The 13,123-nt window shown below is 42.7% G+C and overlaps 1 protein-coding gene across 10 annotated transcripts in view; it reads left to right on the top strand.

The window, feature by feature from the left end:
- The first annotated feature begins 688 nt into the window (after nt 1–688).
- LOC122541001 (CYFIP-related Rac1 interactor A) overlaps nt 689–13,123 on the top strand; it is a 216,710-nt gene continuing 204,275 nt past the window's right edge. For 7 of the 10 annotated variants that reach the window (XM_087977589.1, XM_043677442.2, XM_087977590.1 and 4 more), the window contains exon 1: nt 689–833. The gene's annotated coding sequence lies outside the window, so the exon portion shown is untranslated. The remainder of the gene's footprint in view (nt 834–13,123) is intronic. The other 3 variants (XM_087977591.1, XM_043677478.2, XM_043677470.2) reach the window with 2 other exon arrangements.

Here is a 13,123-nt window from a genome sequence, read left to right on the forward strand (position 1 = left end):
CCTGTTGGGCCAGAACCTGGTGTTGTGTGATTTTTAACTTAATCCAGTTGATCAGCCCATTCCTTCTGCAATAGACTGAAAGGGAGATGGACAGGGCCACACTAGCTGTCAATCAGGCAGTGCCCACCCAATTAGAAAATATGAGGGGGTGGGGCATCGGGGGCTGTCGAGCAGGCACAGCCTCGATGGGCGGGATTCGTTTGCAGTCTATCGGACGTCGCCCCAGCCAATAGGATAGGGAAATGGCTTGGACTGCGATGGTTGTCAGGGTAAAGGAGACGACATTGGCTTCAGGGGCTGTCAATCACAATGTGCTTCGACCAATGGTAAAGGAGCATAGGCTGGGCCCGGCGCCTTGTCAATCACGCGTTTGGGGCGGTAGATGGGCGGGGCCACACGTCCAGTCAATCAGATCCCGTCCAAAGGAGAAAGCAGGACCCGACGCACGGGCGATCAATCAAGCGGTACGCCAACGTGGGAGAGGTGGGCGGGGCCACATGAAACGTCAGTCAGGAGACACCCCTGAAGTCGGAGAGGGGGAGTGGGGTTAAAGGCGGTGTCAATCAGGAAGCACACCGGCCAATGGGAGAGGGGGAGCGGGGCTACAGGCGATGTCAGTCAGGAGGCATCCCGACCAATGGGAGAGGGGGAGCGGGGCGGGCCGAGCCGATGGGGATGGGCTGGAGCTGAGGTTGGTGTGCAGCGCGAGCTGGCAGCTCGAGCTCAGGACCGTTAAGAATCAGCAGCGGTAGCGGCAGGGCAGGAGAGTGAAGTGGTACCGGACAGGGAGATACAGGGCACACCGACATAGCTTTACCTGGATGGTTCACAAGGTGAGGCTTCGGGTCAATGCAAGCATGCAGGGGCTAGGTAAAGGGGGGGGTGGGGGCTGTGTTTTTTTTCCTTCTCCTGTTTATTCTCTTTTCTGTGTTCCCAGTTCCTGCAGCTTCTGCTGGGGGAAGGAAAAGTAGTGATTGAGAGCGTGGAGCTGTGTGTGTGGGAAGGAGAACCGGACTAATCCGCTTCTTGTCTCAACATTACAGGCTGAGGGGACAGTCCTCTTGAGTGGGCTCTCAGATTAAAGGATGGCTTGGTGCCAGTCAGCCCAGTGTAGCCTCATGGCTGTCTGTGGCCTTTCTCTGCTTCTCTCTTTCTCTCTCTCTCTTCCCACCCCCCACCATCATTGCAGTCTCTACTTAAGTTTTATGAGAGCTTTGTGCGCTTTCAAATAAAAAAATGTTAACTCTGCCCAGTCTGCCAGCTTTAAATCAGAACAGTGTGCTCTCGTTCTGGGCACTTGTCTCCGTGTGCATCTACAAAGATGATCTGCAGTGCACTGGCATTGCTGCAGATCTTGACATGGGAAGGTTGATTCATTTTGCCACAGTGGCATTTCTTGTTGCCTGGAGATGAGCTGACTAGATCAAAGCTGGTTGCCAGTGGATTGCATGTATACAACTGTGATTGAAATAAATCTCTGATATTTGAGAATTCATGGCAGCTCGAGGATTGATGGCAGTGTTGCAGTGCAGTGGCATCAATTGCATTTTGCAAGTGAGGTGTTACGAGCAGTATTATTACCTTGCTGGGTTAAACTGCTGTGCAATCAAAGGACCTCTGGCTTTCCTCAGGTATTGAGGATGTTATTGAACATGTTGAAGTGTGCAGTGACTTGAGTATCTGGAGGAGTTATGTATAGTTTGTAAGCTGCTTTGTCCAGCTGCACACAGAAACTTAATGACAAGTAAAATTAATCAGTTCTGATGAGAGGAGGAGGTGATGGGAATTGCTGGGGGTGGGGTGGGGGTGATCGTCAGATATACAGTTAGTTTAACTTTATGTCCAGTGTGTGCTAAAAATTAGATTCCCCAGAGTCTTTCATACATTCACTGATTTTTATCTGCTACAGTAAAAATTTCATCAGTGAATTTTGATGTTTTCTACAGTATTTCTTTTACTGTAGTTCTTTTACATTGCTGCATCAGATCTCGATGTCTGTTTCATCATTCTTTTCAAGCATATTTTTGCCATATTTTTTCTTTCCTCATAATCTATTTAAACTTGCATGGCTGCTTTGTGATGCCATTAATTGAAAAAGTATTTTTGCCTCCCAACTACTATTGGGGCTGGTTTTCTCTGATTGGTAGGCTATCATCCTCTTTGTATCTTTTTCATATTTATTACTATCTGCACATTACACTTTGTGAATCCTGCTGTAAGTTTTGCAGAATTCTACATCGGTATATTAGCTGACAACATCCAGGTCTACCCACCATAATCCCTCTTGATTTCTGTTGTTTTAACATAGTTTAACTGCATGTATAATATCATCTAATCCTGGATGAGTAGAACAAATAAATATTGGGAAGACTATTGTCATTTAGGCCCTGAGACCAACTCATTCCTTTGGTGTTATCTTCAGCTTGAATCAGGTCCTCACCACTCAACACCTTGCACCTGCTAGTCTGTGTTAGTACCTCGTTTAAAAATACCTTAATTTTAAAATTATTGACCTTGTTTCCAACTTCTTTTATAGTTTTGGCCCTGTTTGTTTCTTCAGCTCTGTTACCCTCAAATGTCTGTGTTTCTCCAATTCTGGCCTCTTTCACATACCAAATTTTAAGTATTACACCATTCTTTGTCTTGCATCCTAATGTCTCACCCTGAACTTTGGAATTAATATGTATGAGCTCCTCTGCCTGACTTTCAGATGCTTTTGAATCTGCTGATGAAGTCCTCTAGAGGGTGAGAATAAGAACCTCATGGTAGATAATAAAGAAATGGCAGATGGAATGAATGAATGTTGTTCTTGAGGATGGAAAAAAAAATCCCAGTAATAGTTGTAAATCAGGAGGTTGAAGGAAGAAAGGAATTTGGTGAAATTTATTATCATTTAGGGAAGTGGAAGTGAGCTAACCAATGAAGCTCCAGGTTGATAAGACTTTGGTCCTGATGGATTTCATTCTAGGAGCAAACATGAGGTGAGTAATGAGGTAGTAGATGAGTTAGTGCTAACTTCCCAAAACCCATCGGATTCTGGATAGGTTACATCAGATTGGAAAGTAGCAAATATAACCTCTCTACTCAAAAAGGCAGAGAGGCAGCTATATGGTCACCACCACTTCCGCCCTCACCAGCGCCACTCACCTGCATTCTGCTGACATGCCCCCCACAGACCCCACTGTCACTATCCCCACCCCCCAGAACCCCAAGGGGAACACTACTCCTGCTCATGACTCCACCCCCATTCCCCCCACCATCACACCCACTCCCAGCTCTACACCCACACCAGCTCCCAGCCCTGCCGAGTTTTCACCATCCCCCATCCCTCACTGAGGACGAACGATCAGTCCTCAGCAAAGGACTCACCTTCATCCCCCTCCGTCCACGCATCAATGAATTTAATACACGCTGTGACGTCGAACAATTCTTCCGTTGCCTCCGCCTCCGAGCTTACTTTCACAATCAGGACTCCCGCCCACCTTCCGAGGACCCCTTCGCCCACCTCCAACACACTGCATCCACCTGGACACCCCGCGCTGGCCTGTTACCTGCCCTCGACCTCTTCATTTCCAACTGCCGCCGGGACATTAACCGCCTCAACCTGTCTACCTCCCTCCTCCCACTCCAACCTCTCACCCTCACAACGTGCAGCCCTCCAATCCCTCTGCTCCAATCCCAACCTCACCTCAACAATAAGCCAGCGGATAAAGGGGGCGCAGTGGTAGTCTGGCGCACTGACCTCTACACCGCTGAAGCCAAACTTCAACTCGAGGACACTTCTTCCTACTGCCCCCTCGAACATTACCCCACCCCCCCATCACCAAACCATCATCTCCCAGACCATACAGAACCACATCACCTCAGGAGATCTCCCACCCACAGCTTCCAACCTCATAGTCCGGGAACCCCGCACTGCCCGGTTCTACCTCCTTCCCAAGATCCACAAGCCTGACTACCCTGGCCGACCCATTGTCTCAATATGCTCCTGCCCCACTGAACTCATCTCTACCTACCTCGACACTGTCCTATCCCCCCTAGTCCAGGAACTCCCCACATACGTTCGAGACACCACCCACGCCCTTCACCTCCTCCAAGACTTCCGTTTCCCCGGCCCCCAACGCCTCATCTTCACCATGGATATCCAATCCCTCTACACCTCCATCCGCCATGACCAAGGCCTCCAAGCCCTCCGTTTTTTCCTCACCAGATGTCCCCAACAGTACCCTTCCACCGACACACTCATTCATTTGGCCGAACTGGTCTTCACCCTTAACAATTTCTCCTTTGAATCCTCCCACTTCCTCCAGATCAAAGGGGTAGCCATGGGCATATGTATGGGCCCCAGCTATGCCTGTCTCTTTGTTGGCTACGTAGAGCAGTTGATCCTCCGTAATTACACCGGCACCACTCTCCACCTCTTCCTCCGGTACATTGATGACTGCATTGGCGCCACCTCGTGCTCCCGCGAGGAGGTTGAGCAATTTTTCAACTTCACCAACACATTCCACCCTGACCTTAAATTTACCTGGACCATCTCTGACACCTCCCTCCCCTTCCTGGACCTCTCCATCTCCATTAATGACGACCGACTTGACACTGACATTTTTTACAAACCCACCGACTCCCACAGCTACCTGGATTACATCTTTTCCCACCCTACCTCTTTCAAAAATGCCATCCCGTATTCCCAATTCCTCCGCCTCTGCCGGATCTGCTCCAAGGAGGACCAGTTCCACCACAGAACACACCAGATGGCCTCCTTCTTTAGAGACTGCAATTTCCCTTCCCATGTGGTTAAAGCTGCCCTCTAACGCATCTCGTCTATATCCCGCACCTCCGCCCTCAGACCCCACCCCTCCAACCATAACAAGGACAGAACGCCCCTGGTGCTCACCTTCTACCCTACCAACCTTCGCATAAACCAAATCATCCGCCGACATTTCCGCCACCTCCAACCAGACCCCACCACCAGGATATATTTCCCTCCCCACCCCTTTCCGCCTTCCGCAAAGACCGTTCCCTCCGTGACTACCTGGTCAGCTCCACGCCCCCCCCCCCCTACAACCCACCCTCCCATCCTGGAACTTTCCCCTGCCACCGCAGGAACTGTAAAACCTACGCCCACACCTCCTCCCTCACCTATATCCAAAGCCCTAAAGTAGCCTTCCACATCCATCAAAGTTTTACTTGCACATCCACTAATATCATTTATTGTATCCGTTGCTCCCGATGCCGTCTCTACATTGGGGACACTGGGCGCCTCCTAGCAGAGCGCTTTAGGGAACATCTCTGGGACACCCGCACCAATCAACCGCACCGCCCCGTGGCCCAACATTTCAACTCCCCCTCCCACTTTGCCGAGGACTTGGAGGTCCTGGGCCTCTTTCACCGCCGCTCCCTCACCACCAGACGCCTGGAGGAAGAACCCCTCATCTTCCGCCTCGGAATACCTCAACCCCAGGGCATCAATGTGGACTTCAACAGTTTCCTCATTTCCCCTTCCCCCACCTCACCCAGGTTCTAAACTTCCAGCTCAGCACTGTCCCCATGACTTGTCCGGACTTGTCCTACCTGCCTATCTCCTTTTCCACCTATCCACTCCACCCTCTCCTCCCTGACCTATCACCTTCATCCTCTCCCCCACTCACCCATTGTACTCTATGCTACTTTCTCCCCACCCCCACTCTCCTCTAGCTTATCTCTCCACGCTTCAGGCTCACTGCCTTTATTCCTGATGAAAGGCTTTTGCCCGAAACGTCGATTTCGAAGCTCCTTGGATGCTGCCTGAACTGCTGTGCTCTTCCAGCACCAAAAATCCAGAGGCAGCTATAGGCCACTTAGCTTAACATCTGTCATCGGAACGTATTCAAATTGATCATTTAGCTTTTGAAAAATTTAAGCTGATCTTGAAAGGCCAGCATAGTTCTATGTTTCATCTGTTTATTAGAATTTTTGCAGAAGCAACATGTGATGTAGAGAAAAGGAAACTCAATGATTTACTGGACTTGTATTTTCCAAATTACCTTTAAGGTTCCATGTACAATATCCTGTCATAATGTAGTAGCAGCAGTTAGATCCTAAAAGAGGTAGCTGCAGAGGTTGTAAATACATTGCTTGTAATTTTCCAAAAAATGCTTGGAGTCTGGAGAAGTATGAGAGGATTGGAAAACTGGTAATGTTCAAAATAGGAGGGAGGCAAAAAGAAGGTCACTATAGGCTGATTATCTAACATCTATTTTTGGAAAAATATTGGAATCAATTATTAAGGAAGTAATAGCAGCACATTTGGAAAATCATAATCTAATCAAACAGAGTCAGCATGGCTTCATGAAGGGAAAATCGTGCCTGACTAGTTTCAACATTTTCAAGGAAATCTCAGCCAGAATGGATAGTTGTGTTTTATTTGAACTTCTGGAAAATATTTGACAAGGAACCTCACAAAAGATTAAGCCATGAGACAAGAGAACATGGTGTTGGTATTATATTGGCATGGATACAGAATTTGCTACTGGGCAGGAAACAGTGAGCGGGATTAAAGAGTTGTTCTTCAGATTGGCAATCTGTAACCAATGGGGTTACATAGGGGTCAGAGCTGGAACCATAACTATTTACAATGTATATTAATGACTTTGGGGAAGGAAGTGAAAAGTGCTATAGCTTACCTTATAGACAGCAGAAAAAATAGGTGAAAAGGCAAGTTGAGTGGGATACCATCAATTTACAGAGTGATTTATAGGTTAAGTAAAAGTTGGCAAATGGAGTATAATGTGGGGAAAAAAAATGAAGTTCATTTTGGAAGGGAGAACAAAAGAGCATTGTATTATTTAAATGGAGAAAAACTGCAGAAAGCTGCAACAAAAAGATTTGGTGCTTGTGTGTGAAAGCTAGCACACACATGCAGGTAATCAGGAAGGTGATGGAATGTTGCTCTTATTTCAAGGGAGTTGAAGTGTAAGTGTAGGGAAGTCCTACATTCTTTCTTCAAGGTGTTGGTGAGACCCCATCTAGAGTACTGTGAGCAGCTTTGGTCCCCTTCTTAAAAGAAAAGGTATCACTTCATTGGAGGTACTTCAGAGAAGGTTCACAAGGATGATCCCTGGTATAGAAGCTTGTCTTATGAGCAAAGTTTAAACAGTTGATGACTATGCTTCTTAGAAGAATGAGAGATGATCTCATTGAGACTTATTGGATTCTTGAGGAGCTTGACTGGGGAAATGCTGAGAGGACGTTTCCCTTACATAGAGAATCCAGGATTAGAGGGCATAGTCTCAGAAGAGGGTTGCCTATTTAAAACTGAAATGAGGAAGAATTTCTACTCTCTCTGGGACATGAAGTTTTGGAATACCTTGCCACAGCGAGCTGTGGGTGCAGAGTCTTTGTGTATATTTAAGGCTGAGATAGATTCTTGAACAGTAGGGGGATTCAAGGGTTATGGGAAAGTGAATGAGCATGGATGTGAGGAGTGTTGGGTCAGCCATTATCCTGTTGAATGGCAGAGCAGTCTTTGAGGGGCCAAATGGCCTACTCTTGTTCCTATTCCTTATGATCAATGAGCTCATGGTGTAGTGGATAACATCCTAGCATGGATGGCAGATTGTTTTGCAACAGCTAGCCAGAGTGTATGCATAAATGAACCTTTTACAGATTGTCAGGATGGAAGAAGTGGGGTCCTGCAGAGGTCTCTGTTTGACCCTTGACTTTATCCATGTCATTGATATTAATTATAAATTAAGGAGGGCAAAGACATGGTGGCTAAATTTGCAGAGAATGCATAAAAAATATATTGGTTAAGAATATTGTGAAGATGACATAACAAGTAAGCAGGCAGTTACTAATCGGTTGAGTATGCATAAATCTGGCTGAAATATAATGCAGAAAAAAAAGTTTTTCACTTTCGCAAGTAGATTAAATAAGCAGAGCATGATGTAAATGGAGAACAATTGCAGAATTCTGAGGTGCATAATTTGCAGACATCTAGTATATGTGTACATTAAGTAGTTAATGCTAATATAATGTTGTCTTATGAGAGAAATTGAAAATAAAATTAAGATGTTACGATGCAGTTATACAAGGCATTTGCGAGACTACATCTTTAATATTGTGCACTGCTTTGGTCGTCTTCTTGAAGAAAGTGTGTTGGAAACAATTCAGGAGTTTACTGGTTTGATATGTGGAATGATTGGGTTGTGTAATGAGGGAAAATTGGGCAGGCTGGGCTTTTTCTCAATGAGGTTTAGAGGAGCACTAGGTGATTTGCTTGAAGTTTACATAACTCTGAATGGACTTTACAAAATGGATGTGGAAAGGATGTTTCCTTAATTGGTGATTTTTTTTTTTGAGATCAGGAATACCTCTTTTAGAACAGGTATGAAGAGAACCTTAGAGGAGCAAGTTACTGCAGATGCTGGAATCTACTGTAAACAAAAAATGCTGGAAATCAGTGGGTCAGGCAGCATTCATGGAAAGAGAGCAAGCTAATGTTTTGAGTCGAGATGACTCGTCACAGCTTGCTTTGTCTGCATGGATGCTGAAGAGAATCTTTTTGAGAGTTGAGACTTTGGAATTCTGCCTTAGAATGTGGTGGCAGTGGACGCATTTAATGTTTTTAAAGTTGAGATAGATTGAATTTCTTGCCTAACAAGAGTCTGAGGTTATCAGGGGTAAATGCAAATGTGGAATTCAGAACAGAACTGGATCAGCCATGATGTTATTTAATGATTTTAGCAGACCTGAAGTGCTAAGTGGCCTAACTCTGCTCCTAACTTGTAAATCTACCTTTTGAATGAAGCTTTTAGTCTCTTATCATGATTTTGTTACATAGCTTGGTGCCAGATTTTACTTTTTAAAGCTCAGTGAATGTTTTAACGGTACTCTAAGTACATGTTGGGGTCACTTTGTGATTTAAAATTAACCTTGGCAATTTTAGGTGTCTAGTTGAAAACAATCATTGTGCAGTATTAATCATATGTTAATAATATCTTCCATGGGGACAAAATCGCAGTTGTGATCAAGAGGGAGGAATTTATGATGTCATTGGAATGGCTTTATAATCTGTAAAATTAGAATCCTATTTGTACTTTCACTCACTGTTAATTTTTGTAGTTTAAATTACTTTCCCAGCTTCTACTGTTTTAAAAAAAAATACACAAAAGTAGTAGAATATTGTCCATATCCACTTATTGGTGTTGAGCATGACTTAATGATGGTACAACAAAAATGACTTATTTATTGGCAATTCATGAAATCTAATTCATATCCTGTACCTGCTTACTGTACATTTTTTTTTCTCAGCTTTGTCTATTAAGCTATTTGAACAATGTGAAGTTTTTAATATAAATGGTGTTCTGTTATTACAGGCTTGACATGAATAATGGCAAATAGTGAGGAAATAAAGCATTGAACCAATAACTTTATTTTATGTATTTGTTTTTACGCAAGTTGAATGATAAATCAGAATGTAACACCACCTTTTTAAGAGGTGCAATATGCTAGTTGAACATTTCTCACTATTAACTGATTGTATGGGTACACATGAATGCTAAGAATATGGCATTTGTGAGGAACAAACATGATTGTATTTAATATAGTGGATATTATTGTGGAAATCTTCAGTGTATTCTCATGTTCGAATTTTTACACTGGAAGAAAGTTTGAATTACTGTTGATTTCTGGAAATTTGTTGGAATGAATGGATTCGGCAATTTGTTACTGATAAGTATTGAGATAAGTAGTGTCTTAATTTGAAAAATAATCCAATTTAGTTTGGATTGTATTTTGTTGGGTCTGTTCACTTTAGTTTTTGCCAAATTTCTGAATTGATGGTGTAAATATCTTACAACAGTGGTAAATTTCAAGCTGGTTCAACATTTTTGTCATTTTACTCAAATGAATTCTCTTTATTAAAGTTATTGACAAGTTTTGAATGTGCTCGAGAGTTTCATTTTTAGGTTTGAGGAATTTAAATCAGGGTTCAATATTGTTTAACACTTCTTTCACATGGCCTCTACTATTATGCGTCCAGTCCCTCCAGCTAGAATGTAAGTGGTTTTACTGAATCTATCCTCCTCAGGCAAGGAACTGTTTAAATTAAGACAAGTTGACCTATTGTGTATGGCAAAAAAAGTTTTTTTTTAAAAAAAATGTCTGGAGGCAGATTAAATAAGCAAGAAATCATGAAACAAAAGTTTTTTGATCCTTAGAATCTATTTCTTTTATAAACAGATATTGTTTCTTGGGAAAAGTACTACAAAGACTTTGTTTGCCTTAAGAAAAGGTAAATCATGTGTGAATTCACACCCTGATTATCACTATAATGCTAGATTATTTTGTCTTTGAGTTTATGCACAATCCTAGCACATTAGTAAATGTTATGCTTCTCGCAGTATTTTATTTTCTTCTAAAATGTAAAGTCTCTGTAGTCTTACCAGAACGTAATGCTGCTCTTCAGTTAGAGAGGGAGGCAACTGGTGGTGGTTTAACCTGAGGGTCACAATGCCTCCGGCAAGGGGAGAGACTGAGAAAGAGTCCTTCATGGTAATGTTACAGGAATCCAACCCATTCTGTTAACATCACTTTGCATCACTAACCACCTACCCAGTCAACTGAGCTAGCTCACTCCTTCCTTCAATGGAATGTTCTACGCTGGTGGTATCAAATGATGGCTTATAGCTTATGTGGTGGCTAATGGGTGGAAAGTGAAGACTATGGCACTCAATCGTTGTTGTGGGAGGAAGAAAAAGAAGAGACAGACCAGCTTTTCCTAGCTGCTATCAGTTCTAGAAAAGGGTTATTGGCTTTGAAAAATTAACTATGCTATTCTGAAATTGACAGCAACTTCTGAAGTCCATAACTGTGAAGTTAATCAAAGTTGAGAACGTGTTAGTGATCTTCTGCTTTTTCCATCGGGAACCTGTTGAAATATCAACAGACTGCCATGAATTAAAATCACTGAACTGATGCATACTTGTCCTTTTTAAAATTCATTCTTAGAATATGGGCATCACTGGCTGGGTTAATATTTATTGCCCATCCCTAATTGCCCCGACGAAGGTGATTATGAGCTACGTTCTTGAACCCCTTCAATCCTTCAAGTGCAGCGACACCACCTTGCTGCTAAAAGGGAGTTCCAGAATTTCAAATCAGTGCTTGAGAAGGAAAGGCGATACACTTTCAAGTCAGACTGGCATGTGACTTGGAGGGGAGCTAGCAGGTGGGAATCCCATAAATCTGCTTTTTTTTGTTTGAAGTCTTACAAGTTGAGTTTGGAAGGTGCTTTGGAGGAGCCTTGGTGATTTACTTCAGTGCATCTTATTCACTGCTGCAGTATGTCAATGGTGAAGGAAGTAAATGTTGAGAGTCGTAGATAGAATGCTCATCAAGTAGGCTGCTTTATTCTGGATGATGACAAGCTTCTTGCATGTTGTTTGACCCGTACTTGAGGTCAGCGGAGAGAACTTCACCATACTCCTGATATTTGCCTTATTGATGGTGAGCAGGCATTGAAGAGGTATGAGGTGAGTTACTTGGTGCAAATTTCTAGCCACTATCCTACACTTGTAGCCACGTTATTTATTTAGCAGGTCCAATTCCATTTTTGTTGAGAGTGTGTTGGTGGAAAAGCACAGCAGGTCAGGCAGCATTCCTCGGCACAGGATTCTGCCTGACCTGTGGTGTTTTTCCATCACCATGCTCTCGAGTCTCATCTTCAGCATCTGCAGTTCTCACTTTCTCCCAGTTCCATTTTTGTCTGTTTATAATGCTCCTCCATGTTGAAAGTGCTGTTTTATATTATTAGTCTCACTGTTAAAAACCATGAAAAAGTACAAGCTTGTTCAATATGATGTAATTTGGGTTTTAATGGCATGTTACGTTCATAATTGTTGCTAAAAGCTCTGGCCCTGAAGCAATATTTATTTTTATTTCTGGAAAGTCTATTTTTTTTTCTAAAATGACGAAATTTTATAGAGCATTTTTTCTATGTTTATTTCAATTTCTACATGTATATGTCCAATGATTTATGTTGCACTCACTGTAAAAAAAATTATTTTTGAGTGGAGGATAATCAGTGCATTTTACTTCTTGGTTTGCTTTCTGTGGGAATACCTCTTGCATAAGTATTTTTTTAGCGTGCTTAATGATATCACTATTGCAGGGATCCCTGGATATCCTCTTGTCTTGTTCAAACATAAGGCAAATTCATTCTATTACTAGCTATTTTTGCGCTGCTTTATTCATTCATTGTTGACTTCAATATCCAGCCTACAGTCAATGTCGATTTGTTGTAGATTTTGCTCAGGATTTTTTGTGAAGAATTAGATGAAAAATGAATCCAAGTAAACATTAATAATAAATGAGATGTCTTTTCCAGTGTTATGTATTCTATAGAATATCCTGATCAAAGAAACTATCTCATTTTTGACTTATTCAAATTTTAGAATGTCAGGGATGTAACTGAACAGAACAGGAAAAATTGACTTCAAAGACATGGGGGGAACTCAAATTTTGATTAATTTGCTTGCTTGGCTCTTAGGAGACTGCTTTTGTATTTCAGATGTGGTTTTGCTTGGTTCTTCTGTACTTGATGTAGAAATTAGCGAGGAAGGGTATGATCTGCGGTGTTTTATAACAGTTGAAATTACAGGACTTCCACTTGGAGAAATGCACCAGTGAGTAGGTCAGCTAGGAAAAGTCAAGTTTGTAATTTGGTCAATAATGCTATTATAGTCAATAAAGATGAAGGAATTTCAAGATCAAGTTCTGTTCAATGCAGAGGTTTTCAGAACCTTTGCATTGGTTTTTGAAAAGGAAACATTAGAACAATGTTACAAAGGTGGACATGCAGAACTGAAGAATTTTACATTTTGAAACGCTGCCAATTATGTTTATTTACGTCTTTATATTTGTATTTATACAGCTATGTTTGGGCAGCTACCTAAATCATAAATTTACTTGCAAACCACACAGTTTTGTGCACAATTTACAACTGCTTGTACCCAGTACATAAATTCAACTGACGTTTTATATTCATGGTTTCCTCCCACAATCCAAAGATGTGCAGGTTAGGTGAATTGGCCATGTTAATTGCCCATAATGTCCAAGGATGTGTAGGTTAGGTGCCTTA

This window comes from Chiloscyllium plagiosum, unplaced genomic scaffold (genome assembly GCF_037043375.1).
Source record: "Chiloscyllium plagiosum isolate Xiang-an unplaced genomic scaffold, Cpla_swu_hap1 HiC_scaffold_3, whole genome shotgun sequence".
NCBI classification, from domain to species: Eukaryota; Metazoa; Chordata; class Chondrichthyes; order Orectolobiformes; family Hemiscylliidae; genus Chiloscyllium; species Chiloscyllium plagiosum.